The sequence below is a fragment of the Macaca fascicularis genome, chromosome 8 (assembly GCF_037993035.2).
Source record: "Macaca fascicularis isolate 582-1 chromosome 8, T2T-MFA8v1.1".
In the NCBI taxonomy this organism is placed as follows: Eukaryota; Metazoa; Chordata; class Mammalia; order Primates; family Cercopithecidae; genus Macaca; species Macaca fascicularis.
Window position 1 is genome coordinate 85,204,923 of NC_088382.1, and position 24,868 is coordinate 85,229,790.

At 39.0% G+C, this 24,868-nt stretch overlaps 1 protein-coding gene across 4 annotated transcripts in view; it reads left to right on the forward strand.

Moving 5' to 3' along the window:
- The first annotated feature begins 5,775 nt into the window (after window positions 1–5,775).
- HNF4G (hepatocyte nuclear factor 4 gamma) overlaps window positions 5,776–24,868 on the forward strand; it is a 156,949-nt gene continuing 137,856 nt past the window's right edge. For 2 of the 4 annotated variants that reach the window (XM_005563576.5, XM_005563579.5), the window contains exon 1: window positions 5,776–6,087. The gene's annotated coding sequence lies outside the window, so the exon portion shown is untranslated. The remainder of the gene's footprint in view (window positions 6,088–24,868) is intronic. The other 2 variants (XM_074000024.1, XM_074000026.1) reach the window with 1 other exon arrangement.

Here is a 24,868-nt window from a genome sequence, read left to right on the forward strand (position 1 = left end):
AAAAAGACAAATAGCATAAAATTTATATGAAGATATTTAGAAGAGAAACTAGTATATAATAAGTTGATGATCTGAGTGAAGATCAGTAACCTTAATGATTAATACATACAAAAGGGAATGAAATAAATTGAATGATTATGTTATAATACTCCCTAGTGCAATAGTGTGTTTCTTTCACTTTAGCTTTAATTTTACATTTTTCTTTCATTTCTTATACTTGTTTTGGTTTGTAAATAAGAAAACAACTAGACTCAGAGGCTTTGGAGGATACCTAGAATCTGTATTTTCTCTTATGCCCACTAGATGGCAGGTATAGGATTCTGAATGCTTTTCAGGAGCTATGTGTCACCTATTTTTTTTTTTTTTTTTTTTTTTTTTTTTTTTTTTTTTTTAGCTCACTGTAATTGCATTCATGTAAAGTTCAAAAATAGTCAAAGCTAATTGGGTTAGAAGTCAGGATAGTGGCTACCTTCGGAAGAAGGTAGTGACTGGAAAGGTTTATGGAGTACTGGAAATATCCTATTTATTTTACTTTTAAATTCATTTATTTTTTAATTGACATATAACATTGTATGTATTTATTATATACAACATAATGTGTTGAAGTATATAAACATTGTGGAATTGTTAAGCCTAGCTAATTAACAAATGCATTACCTCACATAGTTATCATATTTGTGAGGGGAATACTTAACATCCACTCTCTTGGCATTTTTTAAAAGTACAATACCTTGTCCTTAAATATGGCCTCCATGTTGTGCAATAGATCTCTTGAACTTATTTTGTCACCTATTCTTATTTGCAGCACTAGACGAGAAAACCAGTTTTGTTCAAAGCACAACATTTTAGAAATCAATCATTTTATCTTCAGCCCCCTCCCCCAGTCTCCTACATAGATCCTAAAAAACAAACAAACAAAAAAAGAACTGGTAAAACTGGTCAAGGAAGATAGGGTTTCTAATAAGGCTTTTAAGTATTTTCATACAATACACTCATTTTCCGTCTTTTTCCTTTCTCCTTTGGACACATACGATCCAAAATGTGGTGTAGTCTCTGTGTAATCTCAGTGCTTTTATTTTCTCACAGTGGAAACATCACTGTTGCCCAATTGCAAGGGGCAGAGAGAGAGTACATTGTAAATTGTTCGTCGATTTACTTTGTTTTCTTTGTGAAAAAAAAAGAGTAGGAAATTGGGGAATTTTAAATAGTTCTTTCCTTGTTTCTCACCATTTTGTTTAAAGTTTTTCTTTTTCTTTTCTTTTCTTTTTTTTTTCCTTGCTTGAAATACAGCTGAAATAACTGAGTTTTCTACTTGAAACGTGTGTGCCTTTCCACTGAGGGGCCAAGGCCCTGGAAATGTAAAGGGCCAATCTTTGTTACAGAGGGGTTCATTGCAGTGAAGGGCGGGTTCTGCAAAGACAAACAGGTCTCATAGATAGTTGCCAAGGACACCGAATACATCTTTGCATTACACCTTGAACTAGCGTGCTCGTATCACCTGTTTTTATTGCATGCACTATAAATGACTGTAAAAGTTTGCAAATCTTGTAGAGACCTTGGCAATCAATACTTCAGCAGGAAATCTACAAAGAGGCGGGTGGGAAGAGAAGTGATCCAACTTACTAGTTTGCCTATTTGGTACAAGAACCATACCTTGACATTGAGAATTAATAAGTGTGTTCGATTTTCACGGTGTCTCAGTCAGACGTGTAACATACGCAGAGTAGTTTCAATTTAGACGCTCAATTTGAAATCTTGGCTTTGCATTTTTATTAACAGGTAACGGAGTCTGGGAACATTCCTTGGCCTTCCTTAATCTAAACTTACTCTGGGTGCTTCTGATCTGTGACTTGAGTGCAAAATAAAGACTAATTTTTATCTGGGTCAATGTGGGGCCAAGTAGGGTGGCCAGTCCTGAAGACCACGCCTGCAGCTTTAGTGTTTTCAAATGTCTAACCACCAAACGGGTCATGCAAGTGTATGGACTGTTTTCTTTTCTTTTTGGAGTCTGCACAGTGATGGTAGGACTGGGAGTACTAATCAATCCCTGTGCCACGTTCAATCGGTCTGTTCTACTGATTTTTATTGTTGTTCTTGTTTCACCGTGTTAAATTTAAGTGTTTAAGAAGTGGACGCCCCGTGGAAAGCCCGACAAATCAAACAGCAGAGGAGGGTACCAAAGTCCCGGGGTCCCAGTTACAGTCTGCTATTGCTCTAGGCCCAGCAGGGGTGGACGTCGTTGAAGGCTACGGTGCAGGTCGGAGAAGATGAAATGGCCTCGCATCCCCTTTCCCGGAGGCTTGAGTCGGCAGATTTAGAGCTCCGACAATCTGTGCCCTCACTTTGGACTGCGCCAGGGAGCAAAAAACCTGTGCTTTTTTGAAAGAGGCCGGGGCAACAAGGTAGAGAGCCGCAGCCAGAAGCAGCCCCGGGCCATAAACCCGAGGCCTGGATGGCTTAAGGCTGAAACCGCCCCCGCCCCCACCCTCACCCTGCTGGCCGAGCCCTCCCCCCTCCTAGCCACAGTGACCGGAATCCCAGCCTCCCCTTCTGATGCATAAAACATTCAGTGGCCTCCAGGGAGTTTTTGAAATTCTGGCGGAGGCTGCTTTATCCGTTGTTTCGCCCCCTGGGTCAAACACTGGTCCATTGGGTGAGTTGGAGGAGCGATTAGCTCAGCTATGGACTAAATTTAACCTGAGTCCCGGTGGCCGCGTCCCGCCCGCGGTCCTTTCCATATGAGTGGCTTTGAAGGTGTCACTGAGCTGTGCCCAAATCTAGAAAAGAATGGGAGGGGAACTGCATGAGCTTATTAATTTTCTTCCTTTTCCCCTCTCTTCCTGCGTGTAAACTCGGGTAAAGGTGGGCGGTAATCCCCACTAATTGAGCCCGCGTGGGGAGGTAGCGACTCCGGCGTGGGTGCCACAGCGGTCGCGAAATATCGGGTTCTGAACCCGTTCAGCAGGGGTGGCAGCGGCCCTAGCAGCACCTAGGCAGGAAGAGGACACTTCCCGTTCGCGTTTGGTGATGGTTTCACGTGCCAGGACATGGGCGCGGAGTTGCCCTCGGAAATAGGGTCTCTGGATGCTGAAATCATAAAGACGTTTTCCCTGAGGTTGTGCGCGCCGGCCCGCACCCTCCCTACTTCCTGAGCCCTCTGCCTGAGGCCACTGCTTTTAATTAACAGTATCAGAACGGTTCGTGGGAGAACCTGAAGTTCTTATCAAGACAATCTTGGTGGCGTAGGGAAGCGCGAGAGTGGGGGTGAGGGGGTAGGGGGTGGGAGGAATGGTGTAAAAAAGATTAAATACCAAAGAGAAAAGGAAAAGTACAGGCTAAACGAGACATTTAATAGAAAAGTGAAGTAAAGGATTTTTGACGCCACATTTTGTGTATTTAGTTTTAGGTTAAAAGAGCAGATGCAACATAAATATATATGTGTATAATTTCCCCCAAACCACTAACTAGCGAAATGGAACATTGTATCTGCTGAGAACCTTTCCCTGAAAAATTATCCTGAGCCTTTCTTCTCATTGTTGTCCAACCCTCCCACCCCCAAGCATCAGGGGACGACTCTCCATAGAGCACATTTTTCATCTTCAGCAGCTTAAAGCCATGCCATGGAGAATCGTAATAAATTAGTTTCAGGAACAATATAAGTGATGCTGTAAAGCTTGGTCGTGTAGCATTGGTTTATCTAGTAAAAACCGCCAAGCTCCAGAGTGGAGTCAAATCCTTGTCCCTTCTTCTAGTTCTTAACGTCGTTTATTTATTCATTCATCCATTCATTCATCTGAAACCCCTTCTTCTTGCTCCTGACACAGAATGGTTGGCAGTGTTACCTAAACTCTTCTCAGGGGTTTTTAAAAATTGAACAAATGCAATGTTTTTCTTAGATAATAATAAGACTTCACAGAGTTTAATTTCTTGAATGCATGACTGTTTTTCTCATTATTGAAAATCCTCGTGTTGACAAATTTTGTCACAAAAGTTCTACATATTGTGTCAAAATAATTTTGTACACAGAACATATGACTATTTCCTGGTAGATCAGCTATTCTACCACATACCAGTAATGAATTAATTATTCAAAACCCAACCCACTTACTTCGCGGATTAACAGTGGAATAAACTGAGACTATTGAATTAAAATATTATTTCTCTGCTGAGAACAAGAGATGTCAGGTGTCATTAAAGCTTCTGTGAATGAGGATGAAGAACTTGTCTCCAGACTTTGTGTTTTATGGAAACTATACATTTACATTTTGGCATAGAATAAAACAACCTTCATTCTCCAAGTATCTGGAAATATTTTTAAAGAGAATGTCCACAGGTGATCTGTAAACAACACACCTATGAAAGATTTGCATAATAAATATAACCCGTTAATTGTAACTCTTCTGCCTCTCCCGTGTCTGGATGGTTTCCCATGAGCGATATGAACAGAGGCCACTTTTTTGACACAGTTTGCAAACCGCGTGGGCAACAAGCAACCAAAGAATGTGTTTTGTTCAAAAAGGTCGATTTATAGAAAAATAGTATATGATCTCTCCCCTTTGTCCTCATTTCTAAAACAGCCAACAACTTGTTTTTCAAAGAACCTTTCAGCAAGATATTCGGAAGGAGGAAACTGAGAAAGTTTAGTAAATCCGATCTAAAAAGAAAAAGAAGAAACACCTAGCTCTTTGATCTCCCTGGGATTGTTATTACAGCCTTAAAATATCAGCCAACCCTCTGGTAGGAAAAGAAAAATCTTACGGATTAAGTAACTATTTATCTCATGATGATAATTACTTGTTTGACCTGAAGTCACTCATTCCTGAAACCACGAAGTTAAATTGTTGAGATGTTTTTAAAAGCCGGCTCCCTGGCTGTATTGCTTGTGAACAAATGCCTGACCAAGAAGATCAGCGCATCTGGGATGGGTCTGAGCCCCACTTATGCAAGTCCAAAGCTAAAGGGTATGGGAGGGAGAAAGGGAAGTTTTCCATCAAATACATATGTAAAGAGGTACTTAAAGACTAAAACCACAGGTAGCTGGCACGGATGGGAACGGAAAACCATTCCCCCTCCTCTTCCCAGAACTCTTGCCGAGCTAGGTGGTCAGGAGCGTCATGGTAGAATATAACCCCAGAGGCCCAACGTGCAGTTTGAAGAAACGGTGGGGGCTTCCCCTAGTGGTGTGGCTTCAGAGCTGCCCCTAGGAACCCATTTAATTCCCTTTAAAGATACTTCCAGCCGTTTCTGGACCTCATGAGCTCAGGATGAAATCGGCATTCTAGGGTCAGCAGGCTTCCCCCTGCTACCGCGCGTCCAAAAGCACTTCCACAAGCCAGGGTTGACATCGCCCAAGACGAGGCGTGACCCGGGGCGGGGGAGGGGACTTAGCACGAGTCGAGTGAAGGATGCCCTGGCCTCGGGCTCCAGGCGCGGACCCTCGGGGGCTCCCCAGGGTGTAGGAGGCGGAGAGCGATCCGCTCCAGTCCAGAGCGGTGCAGCGCGGGGCGCCTCGCCCGGATGGTGGAGATTCCGGCAGTGGCGGCGGCAGTCACCGCCTGGGCCCCGCGAAGGCCCGAGAGAGCCACTGCGGTCTCGGGAGACCGGGCTTTGAGACTTGCTGGCCCGACCGCCAGTCGCCCTGGGGCCTTGGGAACAGGGAAATGCGCGCGCCGAGGCGGTGGCGGCCTCGCTGCTTTCAGTTTTCATTGAGTCTACTGGTTACTGTTTAACGTCCCCACCCACGTTTCAGTTTGTTTAGTAAATCGATCGGACTGTGAGAGTCAGGCCGCTGCCCTGTCGCCATTGAGCAAAGCTAATATTCTCCCAGCATATGGTCTAAAATATTTGCTAGAGATCGGGAAAAACAAACAAACAAACAAACAACAACAAAATCCTTAAGCTTCCTCTCCCAAGTCCCCTCAGCCCCACCCCCACTTCCCACCTCCAGGCTTTCAGCAAACTTCCCAGTCTGGGAAAAGTGCGGCGCGGGACAGCGCGGCGGGGTGGGTGGGGGACCTGATGCCAGGAGATGCGGCGGCGGCCGCGCGGCTGACTGCGACTCGGGAGCTCCGGGAGCGGCCCGCGCAGGTAAGTTTCTCCGCCGCCGCCCGGGGCCCGGGCTGGCCGCAGCGCACCGCCCCGGCTGCTGCCGGGCGGGAGGAGCCTCGATTCCCCTCGGGCGGCCGAAGGAGGGGCTGAGCCCTAGGACCCCTAGGCCGGTCGGTGTGGAAAGCAGATGCCCCAAGGCCTCGCCCAGGCTGCGCTGGAGGGAAGAAGGCGCTGGAGGGAAGAAGGCGCTGGAGGTGGGGCAGCAGGGAGTAGGGGGAGCGGGGAAGTGAAAGATGCCAGTCCTTCACCTTAGAAAAGAAAGAAAGAGAGAAGGGAGGAGAGAAATAGAGATAGAGAGAGCTGTATTTGTATTTGTTTGGGTGCAAAGAAAGCTTTGGTGGCTGTAGCGGGTCATGTGATTCCCAGGTCTCTAGGGGGTCTTCCGTGTAAGTACTTCTGTGGCCTGAGGCAAGTCCAGGACAAATGGATGTTCATGGACCCTGGAGGTCTGTGGGGAGGTGCTTGGTCCTGCAGCATCACCCCTTGCATGGCCTTCGCTCAAGTCTCAGCTTCCATCCGTCTCTCATGGACAAATTTTGGGAGTCGGCATCTGCCGGTGATGCCGTTGGGGGATACTTTAAATATAATATTGAGACCTTCCTAGCTAACTTTGGGATGACATGTCCTTTGGAAGCTTAGTTAACAACGTGCCAGTTAAGCAATAACCGTTCTGTGTCTAACTGAAATAAGCCAGCACGTGATAAGATCTTAGAATGGAATATATGTGCTTCATACCTGATGATCTGTGCTTATAAATCTTGCTCTGAACTGAGTCAAAGCACTGCTCCAACAAGCAAAACAATCAGCATGAGTTTTCACTTGCGGGCAAGGGCAAGAGAATACAGAATCCAGAAGCTCAAAAGTGAATGGGACGTCCTGGAAACTAAATACTCATTGAGAGCACCATTTCCTGGTTTTGTTTTTGTTAGTTTCTTCTGCTTTCTCGTTCATTTTACAGGTTTCTCTTCTCCCTTTAGAGGCGGTTATTTGTCCTTAAACTGTTCTTCCTGTCTAGCTGTCACCGTTTTTCCATAGGAGTCCTCCTGTCCCCACCTCCTCACCACCACTCCCTCTCTTTTCATGTCCTGTGGACACTCTCATTCAGGCCACCTGATCTGCTGTGTGGTTGAAGTAGGTGAACAAGTAGTGTTGGGCTCTTTCCTGGTATCATTTGAAGGTGTGGCAAGGAGAGGGAGGTGGTGGTGAGTGTTGGTAAACTGCTCATTTTTCACTTTTCAAAATGGAGTGGAAAATTGAGAGCTGTTTGTCTTCCCATTTCTCCTGAGCTCCAGTTATGGACGTGCAAATAAGGACATTTTTCCAACATGCTTTATGAAGGTTCAACCCTTTTACTAAAGTGTGTTTATTAAGATCTCACAAATATTGCATTCTTTAATCACGATTATAGGCATATGGGATAGCGCAAATTTATTTTAGGGATTGCTAAGATTTTAAAAAAACATACTCCTTATGCAAATAATAAGTATTTGTTTTTGAGTGCCTTGTTTTTTGTTTTTGTTTTTTCCAAGATGAAGTCTTGCTCTGTCACCCAGGCTAGAGTGTAGTGGCACAATCTCAGCTCACTGCAACCTCTGCCTCCCCGGTTCAGCCTCCAGAGTAGCTGGGATTACAGACACCCACCACCATGCCCGGCTAATTTTTGTATTTTTAGTAAAGATGGGGTTTCACCATGTTGGCCAGGCTGGTCTTGAACTCCTGACCTCGTGATCTACTCGCCTTGGCCTCCCAAAGTGCTGGGATTGTAGGCGTGAGCCGCCACAACCGACCTGTTTTTATTTATTTTAAATTCTTGTTTTTTCTATGAATTCTGAAGGTAATATTTTCTCATAAAACAACATCAAAATTGTAGTAAAACATAAAAACAGCCCCCCTCCTCCATGTATATGTAACTTCTGTTGATGTTTGGGTTTGTATTTCTCTAATCTCCATGTGTATAACACAGAAATTTTTCTTTTATTGTTTTAAAATTTGAATAATGGTTCATATCATACTAGTATTCTGAAATTCATTTTTCTTTAATATTTTTCAAATGCTTATCTATCAATATATACAGATTTTTTTTTAAATGTGTCTACCTAAGGTAACCAGCCAATGTCCCTCAGAATATTCACTTGGATTTTTCAATTCTAAGTATTACAAACAATGATGTGAATATCTACGTGCATTATCTTTGCATGGATACTGTTGAATATTTATTCTGAGAAGAGAATTGCTGGCACCAGGGAGATGTTTGATAGATATTGCCAAGAGCCTTTCTAAACACCCACAGTATATTTATCGTACCATGCTTGCCAACACTTGATAATAATGACTTATTTAGAATGTTGTCAATCTATTGTTGAAAAATTGATTCCTCATTGTTGGGAATTGTATAAACCAGTCCCAGAACATCTGACTTGGGGATTTTGGGAATTTCGCTTTAAAAATATAATAAAATGGGAATGGAATTAAATACACTTGAATATACCACCTTATTCTGAGCTTGTAAAAGAATCTACTGCATTTGTTGCTAACTATCCATTTACTGAATGGCTGGAGATACTGACACATGATAAGTGAGCATTTCTAGATTGCAAACATGGTCCACAGGTTGCAGTTGTAATTTTGTGGTTTGTACCTACATGTTTGCCCCCTTCCTAAGAGAAGATTCACACCCCTAGGACAAAAGTATGATTTTAAATGAGGTCTTATCACTCTGGATCCTTTAAAAAGTTATCCATGCAAATGAAACAACTGGGTATGTTGTTGAAACAAACGCAGCCTTGTGATTACTTCTCTCCACCCTCCTCAAAGGTATTTATACCTATTGGTGTCAGTCCTGACACTCATATACAGACATAAGGAACTCTGCAAATATGGCTTACTCTTATTCTTATGTTTTAAAGAACACACACACACACACACATATACACACATACACATATATAGATAAGGTAATTCTTATGGAATACTTAATATGCACTAGGTACTATTGTAGGCAATGTATATGCTTTTTGCTTTTTAGATTCTTATAACAATCTTATGCCATTCATATGAACAGTCTTCCTACTTTACAGATGGGAAAAGTGAACCAGAGATAAATGAAATAACTTGACTAAGGTTACACGTTTACACGGGATAGAGTTGCGGATTCAAACGCAGGCACGTCGACTCTAGGTCGTGAACAGAACCATGGCTGCTCCACGTTCTCATTGAGTTGCTCACTGCACAGAGGTGCCTAACTGAGCAGAGGAAGGGTTGAAACCTTGACACTACCCACAAGCCAAGCCATGTCTCTTTGCTTTTGGCTAAATATTCCCTGGGGAAGACACTTTTCTAGGCCACAAAATATCTGTAAGAGGTATCAGCACCCTTCCTGCTGTTGGATAATTTGTAGGAGCTATACAGAGCTATTTGTTTCCATATGTATCTTTGTAACTCAATACTATTTTACCCACTCATTATGGGTAGACCTTAAATAACAGATCTGCCTTATTGCCTGTTCTTCCCTACCTTATATTTTAAAATGTGTTGATAGAGTATGCTATTTACATGATAGAATTAGCTGATAACATCTGATGTTCCCCTGAAAAGCTTTCATTTTTATCAAGATGGTTTCCTGGAAATCAAATAGGGAGTTCATTTTTTTCTCTTTGTGTAACACTCAACATTTTGAAGAACATGAAGGTCTTTGAGGATGACCAGCTTCATGGGAAGTTCTGTGGTGTATAAGTCACAAGGGCAGGCCTTGTGGTCAGATGGCAAGGTTTACATCCCAGCCCAGTTTTTCACTAAATGCGAAGGGAGGGGGAGCTTCAGCAACTTATCCTCTTTGAGGTCCAATTTCCTCATTTTTGAAATGTTTGCAATTATAATACCTGTGTCATAGAATTGGTAGGGTAATTATATATGCTAATCCATGGGAAACATTTAGAACAGTGCCTGGCACATTGAGTACCAGGTATGTGTTCTGTGTTGCTGTTCTTATGATAGAGTGAGATAATGCATCTAAAGCACTGCTTGACTTGTTGTAAGTTCTTAATAGGTGTCACTTGTTTTTATTGATCTTCTCTCTAGAGATTATTATATTTATATACACAAAGTACTTATAACTTCAGAAAATTGTGGACCCCTGGAAACCTGTCCAAACCCTCTAATAGGCCTTGGAGATGTATTGATGAATAAGAAAGAGAGTCTCTAATTTCTTGGAGCATACAGCTAAGCAGTGTAGAGAAAAATCACACCACGTATAGTTCAATGGCTGGAACATTGGCTTTGGAGTCATTCCCACCTGTGTGCAGATCTCAGTTCTGCCCCTTGTCAGTTGTGTATCCCAGAGCAAGTCATTTAATGTTTCTTCAGATTAAATAGCTATGAAATGAGAAAATAGTTCTTACTCTCAAAGTACATGTGGATAAATTCTTGCATTATTTAAATCAAGCATTTTATCTGTTGAATGTTTGACACTCCGTACACTCTATTTCAGTAGAGAAGAATCATATTTATAAAGGATAACAAAAAGTTGACAAGAAATCTAGACAGTTTTTCCCCATCTAATTTAAAAGTATCATTATTTAATAGTAGGATATCATTTAAAAGTATGATATCAACTGGACCTGACAATTTAATGTTTTAAATATTTTGAATCTTTGCTCCCTTGGGCTTAAGCACTGTCTTGTGCGTTGCTTACGCTCTTGGCTGACTGAAGATTATGGACTGTGTTTCAAAATTTTTTTTTTTTTTTGCATTTTCTTATTTCAGACATCATAGTTATAGGTTTCAAATAAAGTTAATACACATTACTTTAGCAGAAATTAAGTTATAGGGTCTGTACACAGTACCTGGAATACAAATATAAGTAAAGCAATGTCTCTACCCACAAACAGTAATAATCTACCTTGAAGACAAACATAAGGTGACACTATTATATTGGGATAATAAATAATTATAATTAGTATAATACCATGGAAAACAGAAGCAAAAAAGGATACTTTTAGCTTGAGTAGCCTGGAGATATATCAGGGAAGTGTTAATGACTTCTGATGAGAACTTGCTGAGTAGAGAAGAATTAGAAAAGTATTTGGGGCAGAGGAGATTGCACTTGGAGTAGGAATAGTGGCAAGACATGAAGTGGGGAAGGAACATTGGGCCAGATTCTAACAATATTGAATGTAGTAACAAGGATTGGACGATGTCTGCTAGGCACTGGGAAGCCATCAAAATCTTTAAGCAGGTTGAGTTAAGATTTTCTTTTTTTTTTTAAAGATTGACTGGCAGCATTTTGGAAAATAGATTAAAGACAGAAAGAAAGGGAGAGGAGAGGAGGACAGGAGAGAGCAGGGGAGGGGAGGGGGAGGGGACAGGAGGGGAGGGGAGGGGAGGGGAGAGGATTAGTAAGAACTTGTAAGCAATTGTCCAGTGGCAATGAAGATGAGAAAAGATGAGAATCTGTAGGTTTCAAAGGTATTTAAACTGAATTGAACGATTACAGAATATGTAAGATGAAGGGGTGAGAGAGATTGAAACTGACTTACATTTCTATATTTCTCAGCAATGACTTAGAAACAACCCTTTCCTAAGATTCTCCTGTCTGACTAGGGATATCTATTAAAAAAAATTATTGGCTGAGTGTGGTGGCTCATGCCTGTAATCCTAGCACTTTGGGAGACTGAGGCAGGTGGATCACTTGAGGTCAGGAGTTTGAAACCAGTTTGGCCAACATGGTGAAACCCCACAAAAAAATTAGAGTGGGCAGGGTGGCGGGCGCCTGTAATTTCAGCTACTTGGGAGGCTGAGGCAGGAGAATTGCTTGAACCTATGAGGTGGGATTGCAGTAAGCTGAGATTGTGCCATTACACTCCAGCCTGGGTGGCGAAGAGAGACTTTGTCTCAAAAAATTTAAAAAAAAAAAAAAATTAAAAATTTATTATTCAACATGCTAAGTATAATTGTTGAGTCCTGGGGAACTATTATTCAAACCTAGTAAAAAGCCCACTCACTTTTCCTGGAGTAGGTTAATTAAGTGATTAAATGTAAAATCTTTATTTTTAAGTCAGATTTATTGCGATATAATTTGCCATCAGTAAAATCCCTTTTAATGCATGTATTTCAGTGAGTTTTGAAAAAGGTATGTAGTTTTGTAACCATTACCACAATGAAGATAAAGAATATTTCTGCGCCCATCTCCCTCAAACTCCCTGTGCCCTTTTGTCATTTTTCCCTTCCACTACACCCCAGGCAACCACAGATCTGATTTCTGTCATTAATGTTGCCTTTTCCAGGATAATATATAAATGGAGTCATATAGTATGTACCCTTTTATGTCTTTTTTTTTTTTAACTTAGCATAATTATTTTGAGATTCATTCATCTTATTGTGTGCATCAGGAGTTTATTCCTTTGGGGGAGAAAAAAACCCTTGGATTTATGCGATATTATTGACATACCATAAACTGCATATATTTAAAGTGTACAATTTGAGAAGTTTTGATATATGCGTATACCCATGAAATCACCACAGTAAAGATAGTGAATATAGCCAACACCTCCAAAGGCTTTTTAAAGATCTTTTATACACTCTTTCTCCTGGTCCTTGCCATCCCCTCCTCCCCTGTAAATTCGTTTGCATTTTCTAGAATTTTATATCCACGGGGTCATGCAGTGTTATTTTGTGTCTGGCATATTTCACCCAGTGTAATTATTCTGAGATGTATTTATACGCTTGCATGTATGAATAGTTCTTTTTAAAAATATTTTTTGCTAAATAGCATAATGTTGTAGAGATATTCTGCAATTTGTTTATTTGTTCACTTGATGAACATTTGGGTTGTTTCCAAGTTTTGACTATTACAAATAACACTGCTACGAACTTTCTTGTATCCAGTCTTGGTGTATACACTTACATTTGTCTTATATGATTACCTAGGAATAGAATGGTTGGGTCAAAGGCAAAGAGTTATCAAACCGGTTTCCAGAGTGGTTGTCCGATTTTACATTTCCACCAGTAGGGCTTGAGAATTCCAGTTTCTTTACATCCTAACCAACACTTGGTATGATCAGTCTTCTAATTTTAGACATTCTAAAAGGTATGAGATATTTCATTGTGATTTTGATTTGTATTTCCCTAATGACTAATGATTCTGAACATCTTTTCACGAACTTATGTAACATAAATGATTATCTTTGGTGAAGTTTTATTCAAATCCTGTGCAGTCCCCTTCTTTTAAAACTGAATTGTTTGTTTTTTTTCATTATCAAGTTAGAAGAGTTCTATATATATTATAGATATCAGTCCTTTTTAAGATATGGGTTTTGAAAATATTTTCTCCCCACATGAATTTATTCTTGTACAATGGATAGGATTTGATCAACAGAAAAAGGGTAAAGGATATTATAATCATAAATGGGAATAACCTGTACAAATAAAAAAATAAAAAATTGGATTTACGAGGCCTCAATATGCAGTAAAATAGAAAAAGGTGATAGAAAATGAGTTTTCAAAAATAAAGATTAGCCTAAATATAAAGACCTATTTGTGTCATGCTATGGAATTTAGACTCTTTTGTGAGCACGAATTCTACTACAACAACAATACAACAACAATAGTTATACTAAGAATTGAGTGTTACAGTTTATATATTTTTTATATACACAGTCTATAGTGTTTCCCCTGCATTAGTTTACTTTAGTCTTGTGACAACTATGTGAAGGCACAGAGACTTGGAGCCATGTGAAGTCAATATCAAATATAGGTTTTTGGAGTTTAAGCCAATGCCTTTTCAACCAGTGCGTGCATGTGTGTGTGGGGGGGCGTGGGGGGAGGTCATGCATGTGTAAATTTAATGGGGTGTGAGGAAAGAATGACAACTGGATTGGTCTACAAGGGCTCAGAAGGGCACTTTCCCAATAGGGCAGGAGACAGTGTCCTGCTGAGCTCTGGCAGGTGGTACAATAGGTTCTGATAAAGGTTAGGGTGTATAGCTGTACTTTAAAATGACAATTCACAGATATTACAGAACGGTTCACAAAAATTTCAAAATCTCAGAAGATATTTTAGATTCTGCGAATTATTTTTTAGTTGTCTTTTATTTGTAACCGGACTCTAGATAAAGTAAAATTATATGGGTCAATTTGTTAAGAAAAAATCATGTGATCAAGTTCTAGTCTTTATTTTTAATTTCATGATTTTTATTTTTAGTTTCTCATGGGAATTCAAAGAACTTACTTTTTCAAACGCAGTCCTTTTGTTCAGTATATTCTGATTTCATTGTCTTGCTCAGGGCTCTGCCCTGACTTTTTTCTCCATACCGCTGACATGCAATTTGAACCTCAGATCAACTTCAGAAACTTGAATGAAAATTACCTGCTGAACAGGCTTATGATTTGGAAGTTTTCATTTTTTTCTTCAGTTTTTGAACTTACATTGAAGTTTTGAAATGTCCTGATTTGCTGTGTTTTCAAAATTTTCACCCATTTTTAACTCCTATAGATTCTTTTTATGGTAAAGTAACAGTGGCTTATAACCCAGAGAAATTGAAGTCTACTTGCAGGTGTGTGGCTTCGCCATATTAAAATGGTGTACCCGTATAAAGAAGGTAAAAATGATTTTAAAAGTAATTATGTTTAATATGCTAATACACATTACTGTATGTTATTTGTATATCTTTTGTGTGATCATTTCAAAATCAGTTTAAGGACTACTCATGTATTGTACAGCATGTCTATGTAGACTTCACATGGGATCTGCCATTTTCTCACAGATAAACCTAGAAGGCCTGAATTTCTTTCAAAATAAATTTGCAAAATCATTCTGTTTACATTCATATTACTTAATTTGTTTGGGATGATGAAAAACACATGCAGGTTTTGGAGTTAAATACACTTGATTCAAGCCTGCAGCTTTGAGCATGTGAGCATGTTAGCAAACTTCCTGGAGCTCTGCCTACCCACTTTACTGTACATTGTGAGACATAAATAAGATGGCATTTAAAGTGCTCAGCATAGAGTCTGGCAAAAGGTGGATGTACTTAATAAATGTTGTGATTGCTTGCTATCTTGACTCTTCTCTATATTAATATTTCTATATATTTATTCTGATTTCTGTAGGTTTGGTACACACACATACGAGCATGTGCATGCGCGTGCAAGTGTGCGTGCGCGCGCGCACACACACACAGACTGCTGTGACTAGTCAGTGACTAGTCAACATTCTCTTATTTTTATTTTTTATAGATGAGGGTCACCCAGGCTGAAGTGCAGTGGTGTGATCATAGCTCACTGTAGCCTCAAACTCCTGGCCACAAGCCATCCTCCTGCCTCAGCCTTCCGAACAGCTGGGATTACAGGGAGTTAACATTTATTCAGTTTATATATGCTAGACAGTAAGTGCTTCACATATATTAAATTGTTTAATTCTTTCAATAACTCTATAAGGTATAAGCTGTTGTTATCACCACTATGCTGCTGAGGAAACTGAGTCAAGGAGATGTTATGAATACCCTGTGAGACTAAACAACCAGTATAAGCATTAAACAGGAACCAAGGCCATTTGTCTCCAGAGCCCAATTTCTTCTGATAATAACTTTCATACTAATAAGGTCTTATGCTATTAATCTCATCTCAGTTTTTATAGTATCTTCTAAAGCTAAAAATGAAATAAGGTAATTTTATTTTTCTCCTTCTCTGTGTTCTGTCAATTATTTTTATGAAGCATATGAATGATTTCACTGAATTCAATTTGAGCATCAATTAGGTGAAAGTAATTTAACTGATATTTCATGTGTAAATAAACGATATGGCAGATTGACTTCTGAGACATGTTAGAATAGATTTTGTGAAACCCTGAACATGATATTTTAATTGAAACTAATTTATGAAATCAGGAATAAACATTGTAATAGTCACATGTTTGATCAAATAGAACCTGGTGCCTATGGTATTAATTTTTATCTAGTTTTTCCCAGATAAATTCTGAATACATAGTTAATTATAAATGTGTATGCCTTACTGTCTTCTCTTCAAAAATCACAAATAAGTATTGTTTAGAAAGTTTCTTGATGGGTAACTACTTAGTAAAACTTCTTGGGAAGTGAGGCTTACAATTTAAAAGACATGAGATGTTTCAGAAGCTAATTTTTCTTTCTTTCTTAATTTAGTTGGTCACTTACTTTCTAGACAAAGAATCCTGCTACCTGAAACTATCCTCATTATGGGTGTATTAAATAGGAAACTTGGGTATATTTGTACCTAGCACATGTAACACATATTGAATTACTCTCTATTACCACATGGCTTATGAATTTTAATGGTCATATTTTTCTTCTATTTATGCATAGATTCCCAGAATGTTAAAACTTTTATAACTTGCAAAGTAATTGTTGTGTAAGTAGAGAATATTTTGAATTTATATCCTCAAGCTGCCTTACATTACTCGAGTTGTAATGGAGAATAAATAGTGTGCCTGAATAACATGTAGTTTTATGATTTAAGCCCAAAACAATTTTGGATAACATTGTGGTTTTCTAGTACATAAAACACGTATTTTTTCTTATAAATGAGTTCAAAATCTGACATTTTGTTTGTAAAATTGAGCTAACATTTCTTTGAAAGAAGTAGCTATGATAAAAATGTATCCTTTGTTAAAAAGGGTTACAATTCAATTAGGCAAGAGTTTTTGAATGGGTTTTATTTGCAAAACATGTTGTGGCTCAAGTGACTTAAAAAAAATAAAATCCTTGGAATTTAGGAACTGGCAAATTAGTTGGGAAAATAACTACAAGTTTCACTGAAATTGGACTATGGTAGGTGTTGTAATATACAAATCACTTATTCCAGGATACTAATATACATACATACATAGAAACACAAACACACACACACATATATAACATATATATATATTAAATACACATTCACACATAATATATGTATATCTTTGTATATATATTATTATTATTAGTTTTTGAGACAGAGTCTTGCTCTGTTGCCAGGCTGGAGTGCAATGGCACGATCTTGGCTCATTGCAACCTCCACTTCCTGGGTTCAAAAGATTCTCCTATCTCAGCTTCCCGAGTAGCTGGGACTATAGGCGTGCACCACCATGCCCAGCTAATTGTTGTATTTTTAGTAGAGACTGGGTTTCACCATGTTGGCGAGACCAAGAGATGGTCTCGATCTCGACCTTGTGATCCGCCCCACTTGGCCTCCTAAAGTGCTGGGATTACAGGTGTGAGCCACCGCGCCTGACCTATATATATTCAATACACATTCACACACATATGTGTATATCTGTGTGTATATATTATTTATATGCATTAATAACATACATCAGAATATTAACACGTGTAAATACACATGTGCATTTAGATTGTAAATATATGAAATGCTTCATCCTAAGTTTAATTGAATTAAATAAAAGAACTTAACCACTCTTAATCATTTGCTGTATTTTCCGTTATCTATCATTAGTGCCATTCTTACACTTAAGTATTATTCCTTGAACAATTTGTAAATTTAAAGCAAAGAAAAAGCAAAATTAGAAGAGCCATCAAAACTGCTGAAGATTATTTTGATAAAAGAAGAAAATGGGACAAAAATGTGGGAAATTAATGTAACCTAGAATAATATAAATTCACTTCTATAAAAATATATATAACAAAGAGATTGCATATCACCTTTTAAAAAATAGTTTTTTACAGTTATAGGAAAAATACACAGACCTTATTTAAACAATACATTTTTTCCTAAATGAAGAAAAAGAAGGAATATAATATATATTTTAGGTAGGAGTGTTAGTTTGCTAGAGCCACCATAACATAATTCCACATACTGGGTGGCTTAAATAACAGAAATTTATCTTTTCTCAGTTCTGGAGGCTAGAAATTTAAGATCAAGGTTTCAGCAGGCTTGGTGTGTTCTGAAGCCCTTCTCCTTGGCTTGCAGGTGGCTGCTTCCTCCTGATGTCCTCATATGGCTGCCCCTAGATTGGTGTCTGTCTGTGTCCTGATCCCCTTTTATAAGGACACCAGTCATATTGTATCAGGGCCCACCAACATGACTTCTTCATCTTACCTTACTTATTTCTTTCTGAGGTACCACTGGGGGTTAAGATTTTAACATATGATTTGGGGAGGGACACATAGTTCGGCCAATAATAACAGAGCAGCCATAAAATGGTTTTGTCTCATTAGAAGCTTGGATGTTTTAAATCTTCTTTACAGTCTATGCATATATTTGTTTTCGACTATCAATTAAGTCAACAGGGTTCAAACATCTAGAATCAAAACCATTTGTTTACTTGTAGAAAGCTTTCCTCTCTCTTAACACTCATCCTCATCCACACTTTCCTTGTTGTTGGCCTTAGCATATTCCCCCTTTGACAAGTCCTTCTGGCTAGGACAAACGGCAAAACTGATGTGACTTGAGGATGATATCTGCAGTCACTGAATATATAGAAAGAAGAATCTTTCATGAATAACCTAGCGATAAATCTCTCTCTCTCTGTCTCTCTCTCTTTTTGTTTTTGTTTTTTTGTTTGTTTGTTTGGTTGGTTGGTTTTGTTTTGTTTGAGATGGAGTTTCGCTCTTGTTGCCCAGGCTGGAGTGCAATGGCGCGATCTCAGCTCCCCGCAACCCCTACCTACCCGGTTGAAGCGATTCTCTTGCCTCAGCCTCCCGAGTAGGTGGCATTACAGGCATGAGCCACCGTGCCTGGCTAATTTTGTATTTTTAGTAGAGACAGGGTTTCTCCATGTTGGTCAGGCTGGTCTCGAATTCCTGATCTCAGGTGATCTGCCCGCCTCGGCCTCCCGAAGTGCTGTGATTTCAGGCATGAGCCACTGTGCCCGCCTGTGATAAGTTTCTTGTGTTTTAAAAATTTATTTTTGTCTGCTACTTATGTACAAACCACTATTTTCCCATCATCGCCTTTGAGTAAACGATAGTGTTTTGATTAAATAACAGCAGAGGGAAGTTCTGTGGGCATGCATGTTTGTGTCCCTGAGACTATCAGAAGTTAAACAACAGTGCCAAAGTAAGCTGAACTCCAAAGCAAGGCAGATACTGTGTTTGCATTTGGGAGAAACAGTTTAAGTATTTCTTTGAGGCTTTTGTACTCTGCTCGGTTCAGGTCCTCATACAGGCATTCATGTATCACCTTAATTTATAAATGGTGAGTTTCAGTAAGAAACGTTGAATTTACACAAAGAATAATCCAGAGGCTACTGCACTAGGTACTTCTCTTGAATCAACAGAAAGAAAAACACAGCAAAGCGCCCTTCATGCGGAGCAAAAGTTTCAAGATGTTAGACCCATTCCGAGGTACTCTATCTATGGTGGCATCCCCTCTGTCTGTTTGAAAGAGATAAATACACATAAGCCTTTAAGATACAAAGGGCAGTTTCTGTATTTGAAGTTATGCATTCAACAGGTGATTTCAGGGTTTCTCAGGTCAAATGCTAACAACTCTTATTGCAGTACAAGCTCCATGATTCACGCCCACAAACACTTCAGTGTCACTTACAGTGTAATTTCAGCTCATGGATGTTTGGAAGAGTATGCTCACTCCCGTGAGTCTGTTTTAAAACAGTGAGTGATTAGTTGTGTTACGGCTTTAGCGATCTTGCAATAAATATATTAGGAACAGTAGTTTGTTCATTTAGAGAAATTTATCAGGTCCTAGCTGTGTAACTTCTTTGTGCCTTAGTTTGCACATCTCTCATCTGGGATACCACCACTTACTTCCGTAGGATTCCTGAGAATCTTCAATTGAACAAGATATATAAGACAACACTCAGCACCATTTCTGGTACTTGGCAGTTGCTTAATCAACTGAAATATTTTTTCTCTACTATTTTTAATTTCCTCTTATGATATCAGAACTAGGTTAAAAAAAAAGAACTCCCAATTTTTTTTGCTTAAATCAAAAGCCAGGAGTCTTCTTAATTTCTGTCTTCTCCTTACACATCTTATCTAATTCATCAGTAAATTAGAGATCTGCCAATGTTACCTTCAAATGGGCCTCACGTTTTCCACTTATCTTTACCTCTATAACTACTATGTTGTCTGAGCCAATTGTGTACCCGGACCACTGCTGTAAGTCTACGAACTGCTTTCTCAGTAACCACGTTGCTCCCTTCAAGGGAGCATTAAAACGTAAATAAGAATACGTTGTCTTCTTGCTTAAAATCATCTGATTGGTTCTCATTGTGCTAGGAATAAAGTCCAGACTCTCTGTTGTGGCCTATGAGGCATCTGATGTTCTGGCCTCAGCCAGAGGCCAAGAGAGGTAAGAGAGATCTTACCTCTTGCAACTCTCTTTGACCCCCCCAAGTTTTAGTCACATCTGAGTTTTCTTTATTCTCCTTAAATTAGTCAAGCTTTTTCTTTTTTTTTTCTTTTTTTTATCTCAGGGCCTTCATCACTTTGTTCAATATTCCTTCCAAACCCTTCCCCGACCTCCCATCCGCAAACATCACATGAATATATTTTATCCTTTAGTTCTCAGTTTCTGTGAGTTTCCTCTGATTTGTACAGGTGTCTTTTTTCATATTTATTGATGATTGGAGATAACTGAATAGACCCAGCTGACTGGGAGGTCTGTCAGCAGCAGAAGGTTGAGAGGATATTGTCACAGAAGACCAGGGAGCAAGAGGAGAAAGGAAATTAGGATACTGAGTATTTAATGAAGCAAAACAAACAAACAAAATGACTCTGACTCATTCTTTACATATAACCTGAATATGTATATGACATGACATAATTATTTTTGTTTGGATTAAGACATGATGATTACTAAGAAATGCTAGTTGAGGATTCTAAAGCAGTACTGGACAATAAAAGTATAATTCAGCCTCATGTGTACTTTTAGTTCTCTTACAGCCACATTGCAGGTAAGTAGAAACAAAGGAAAGTCACTTTAATAATCTATTTTATTTAACTGAATATATTAAAAATATAATCACTTCAATGTATAACCAATATAAAAGGACAAATTATTAATGAGAAAAAACAAAGCAAACAAAATTATTAATAAGATCTTTTCTGTTCTTTTCTCATAGTAGGGCTTGGAAATCTGTGCATTTTACACTTGCAGCATATCTCACTTCACCTAGTCACAGTTCAGAGCTCTGTGATCACATGTGGCCAGTGGCTACCGAATTGGTCAGTCCAGGTCTAACGGTTATTTAAAGGAAGTTTAATCTGCACCAACCTAATTGGTCAGTCCAGGTCTAAAGGTTATTTAAAGAAAGTTTAATCTGCACCATTCTTTTATCGTCTAGGATGACTTTTTATTCAATTTTGTGACAATTTAACTTTGAATTGGTTTTTTAGATTAGATATACCAGCTTTTTATTTTCAATGACTTTTAAATAGATTTATGGGAAAAATATGTTCTTGCATTTATGAAAAATCTATCATCTCTATCTTAATTATGTTTGAAGATAAATAAGGTTGACAGGGGTTAGTTTACACTGGAGAGTTGACAGTGCTGCTAGACTTTCCACAACTTTTAAGATTTACGTAAGGCAGTTTATACGGAAATTGCACATGCAAGTGGTTCACAAACTTGAGTGGGCATCAGAATCAGCGGAAAGCTAGTAACTCTGAAGATTTTTCGGCTTCACCCCAGGACTCAGTAGGGCTAGGATGGTGCCGAGCACCTGCATTTGTAGCAAGTTTGCAGGTGCTGCTGCTGCTGCTGGTAGAGGCCCGTACTGGGATACACCATCTCATCTCTCCACGTGCATGGTGCACGTGGAGATTGCCTTGAGCGACAGGGCATGCTTTTCTTCTTTATATGGTTGATGATGCAGACCTTGGAAACGACTCTTTTTTTCCTTTGTTTCTATGTGTGTGTGCGCCAGTTGGAGGGTAGAGGGAGGAAGTTACTTACCTGTTCATTATGCTGTTATGTTCTACTCTGAGAAAACAGTAGCAAAATAACTTTAGGGGAAGCATAACAACAGAATAAATTCCAGAGAAGGAAACTGAGATCACTGACCAATACAAGCTCCTAGTGACTGTTCCATATATTTTACCACGCTGTGAGGGGTGGGGAAATAGGAAAGTATTTTACCTGTACAGTGTCGATTTTCTAGGTCCAGATGACAGACTATTACTGAAGTAATAATAGCTTTGTTGAATACTGAACCAAAAGCTAATATTTTCCCCAGAGTAATTTATCTGTTTTCTAGCCATTATGATATCCACTAAGTTCTAAGTGTTAAATTAGCTTTGAGGCTCACATGGAAATAAGTACCATTGTTTATATGATCAGGCCAGTGCTTGTTCAGCTACTGCTTCATGTTGGATTTCTGCAAAGCTGCAATTGTGTGAATCAGGCCTCAGTGGATACTATGTAAAATGAATGTCAAATTTCTGAGTGGTGAGGAAAATCATTATCAAAGTAAATATATTAACCTTGATAAGGCTATATATTTTAAGATTTTTTTTAAAAAGGCTAAATTTAGGAAATAATCCAGTGAAATTAATCTTTCCTCCTTATGTTCTCTGAAAACTTTTATTTCCTTGCTACATTATCTAATATTTATTGAGCATTTAATATTTGCAGGCATTGCTCTAAATGCTTTATCAGCATTAGTTCATTTAGTCCTCATAACAAGCTGATGACTATATTATTATCATTCCGATTTTACAGATTGGTGTTACACAACCAGTTAGGAGCAGAGATGATATTCTCCTGGACTTAACTGCCACATTATATCTTCCTCTGTGAGATTCAGCTGCCTTAATGCCTTCTTTCAGCACTCGGTCTTTCTTCCTTGACCTTCTCCTAGTCCATAAACTTATACCCAAATATACATCCATTTGAAATAGTTTTGGCCAGGAATTTTTTTCCCTTTTCCATAATTTTATACTTTTTTCTCCCTCCATGTCTTCCCTGTCATTCACCTTATCTGAAAGTATAATCTCTCTTCTTTTGGCTTAACTCTGCCCTTAATAACATTTTACATTAGTTAGCTCTCATAACTTTCAATTTATTTATGACTATTCTTTTTTTATTTTTTGATATGGAGTCTCACTCTGTTGCCCAGGCTGGAGTGTGGTGACGCAATCTCGCTCACCGCAAGCTCTGCCTTCTGGGTTCCTGCCATTCTCCTGCCTCAGCCTCCTGACTAGCTGGGACTACAGGCGCCCACCACCATGCCCGACTAATTTTTTTGTATTTTTAGTGGAGACGGGGTTTCACTGTGTTTGCCAGGGTGGTCTCCATCTCCTGACCTCGTGATCCGCCTGCCTCGGCCTCCCAAAGTGCTGGGATTACAGGCGTGAGCCACCACGCCTGGCCATTTATGACTATTCTTAATTATAAAAGCAGAAACAGAACATTTAAAGAGTTTTTAAAATGAAAATCAAATCACTATCCAGCACACACATACTTCCTTCTTTGAAACTTTCTGCCCAGTTTCTTTTTTGTTTTTTTTGAGACAGAGTCTTGCTCTGTTGCCCAGGCTGGAGTGCAGTGGGGCAATCTTGGTGCACTGCAACCTCCACCTCCCGGGATCAAGCAATTCTTCTGCCTCAAACTCCCGAGTAGCTGGGACTACAGGTGCGCGTCACCACACCCAGCTAATTTTTGTATTTTTAGTAGACCCGGGGTTTCACCATGTTGGCCAGGATGGTCTTGATCTCTTGACCTCATGATCCACCTGCCTTGGCCTTCCAAAATGCTGAGATTACAGGTGTGAGCCACTGCGCCTGGCCCTGTCCAGTTTCTTATATGTGTGTGTTTGTTGGCAGGTGTATGTTTTTTATTCACTATGAGTAATATGTATATGGATTTTTACATTGATTATTGAATTATTTTTTTCCTTATTAGAGTAATATTTAGCATTATCTTCTTAATATCAAATTAAATGTTCATTAAACAGAAATAATACAACCTACCTAACCCTTTTTAAAATTTTTGTACAGGTTGAGAATGTTTATTAATACAGCATTTTAAATTTTTTACCTTTATTTTATTTTTAAAATTTCCACTTTTATTTTTGATTCAGAGACCACATGTGCAGGTTTATTACAAGGGTATATTGGATGATGCTAAAGTTTGGGCTTCTACTGATGCCATCACTCAGATAGTGGCAATAATACCCAACAGGAAGTTTTTCATCTCTTGCTCCCTTCTCTCCCTCGCACCTTTTGGAGTTCCCGGAGTCTACTGTTTCTAACTGTATGTCCATGTCTACCCAAGATTTTGCTCCCACTTATAAGTGAGAACGTGCAATAATTGGTTTTCTGTTTTTGTGTTAATTTGCTTAGGATAATGGCCTCCAGTTGCATCCATGGTGCTGCAAAGAACATGATTTTTCAATTTTTTAAATGACTGCATAGTATTCCATGGTGTGTGTGTGTGTGTGTGTGTATATATATATATACCATCTTTTCTTTATCTAATCCACCATTGATGGGTGCCAAGGTTGATGCCATGTCTTTGCTATTGTGAATACAGCTACGATGAACATACAAATGCATTTGTCTTTTTGGTAAAATCATTTATTTTCCTTTGAGTACATACCTAGTAATGGAATTGCCAGGTCTAGTAGTTCTATTTTTACTGCTTTGAGAAATATGCAAACTGTGAATAGAGCTGCGATGAACATACAAATGCATTTGTCTTTTTAGTAAAATCATTTATTTTCCTTTGAGTACATACCTAGTAACAGAATTGCCAGGTCAAATGAGAGTTCTATTTTTAGTGCTTTGAGAAATCTGCAAACTGCCTTCCACAGTGACTGAACTAAT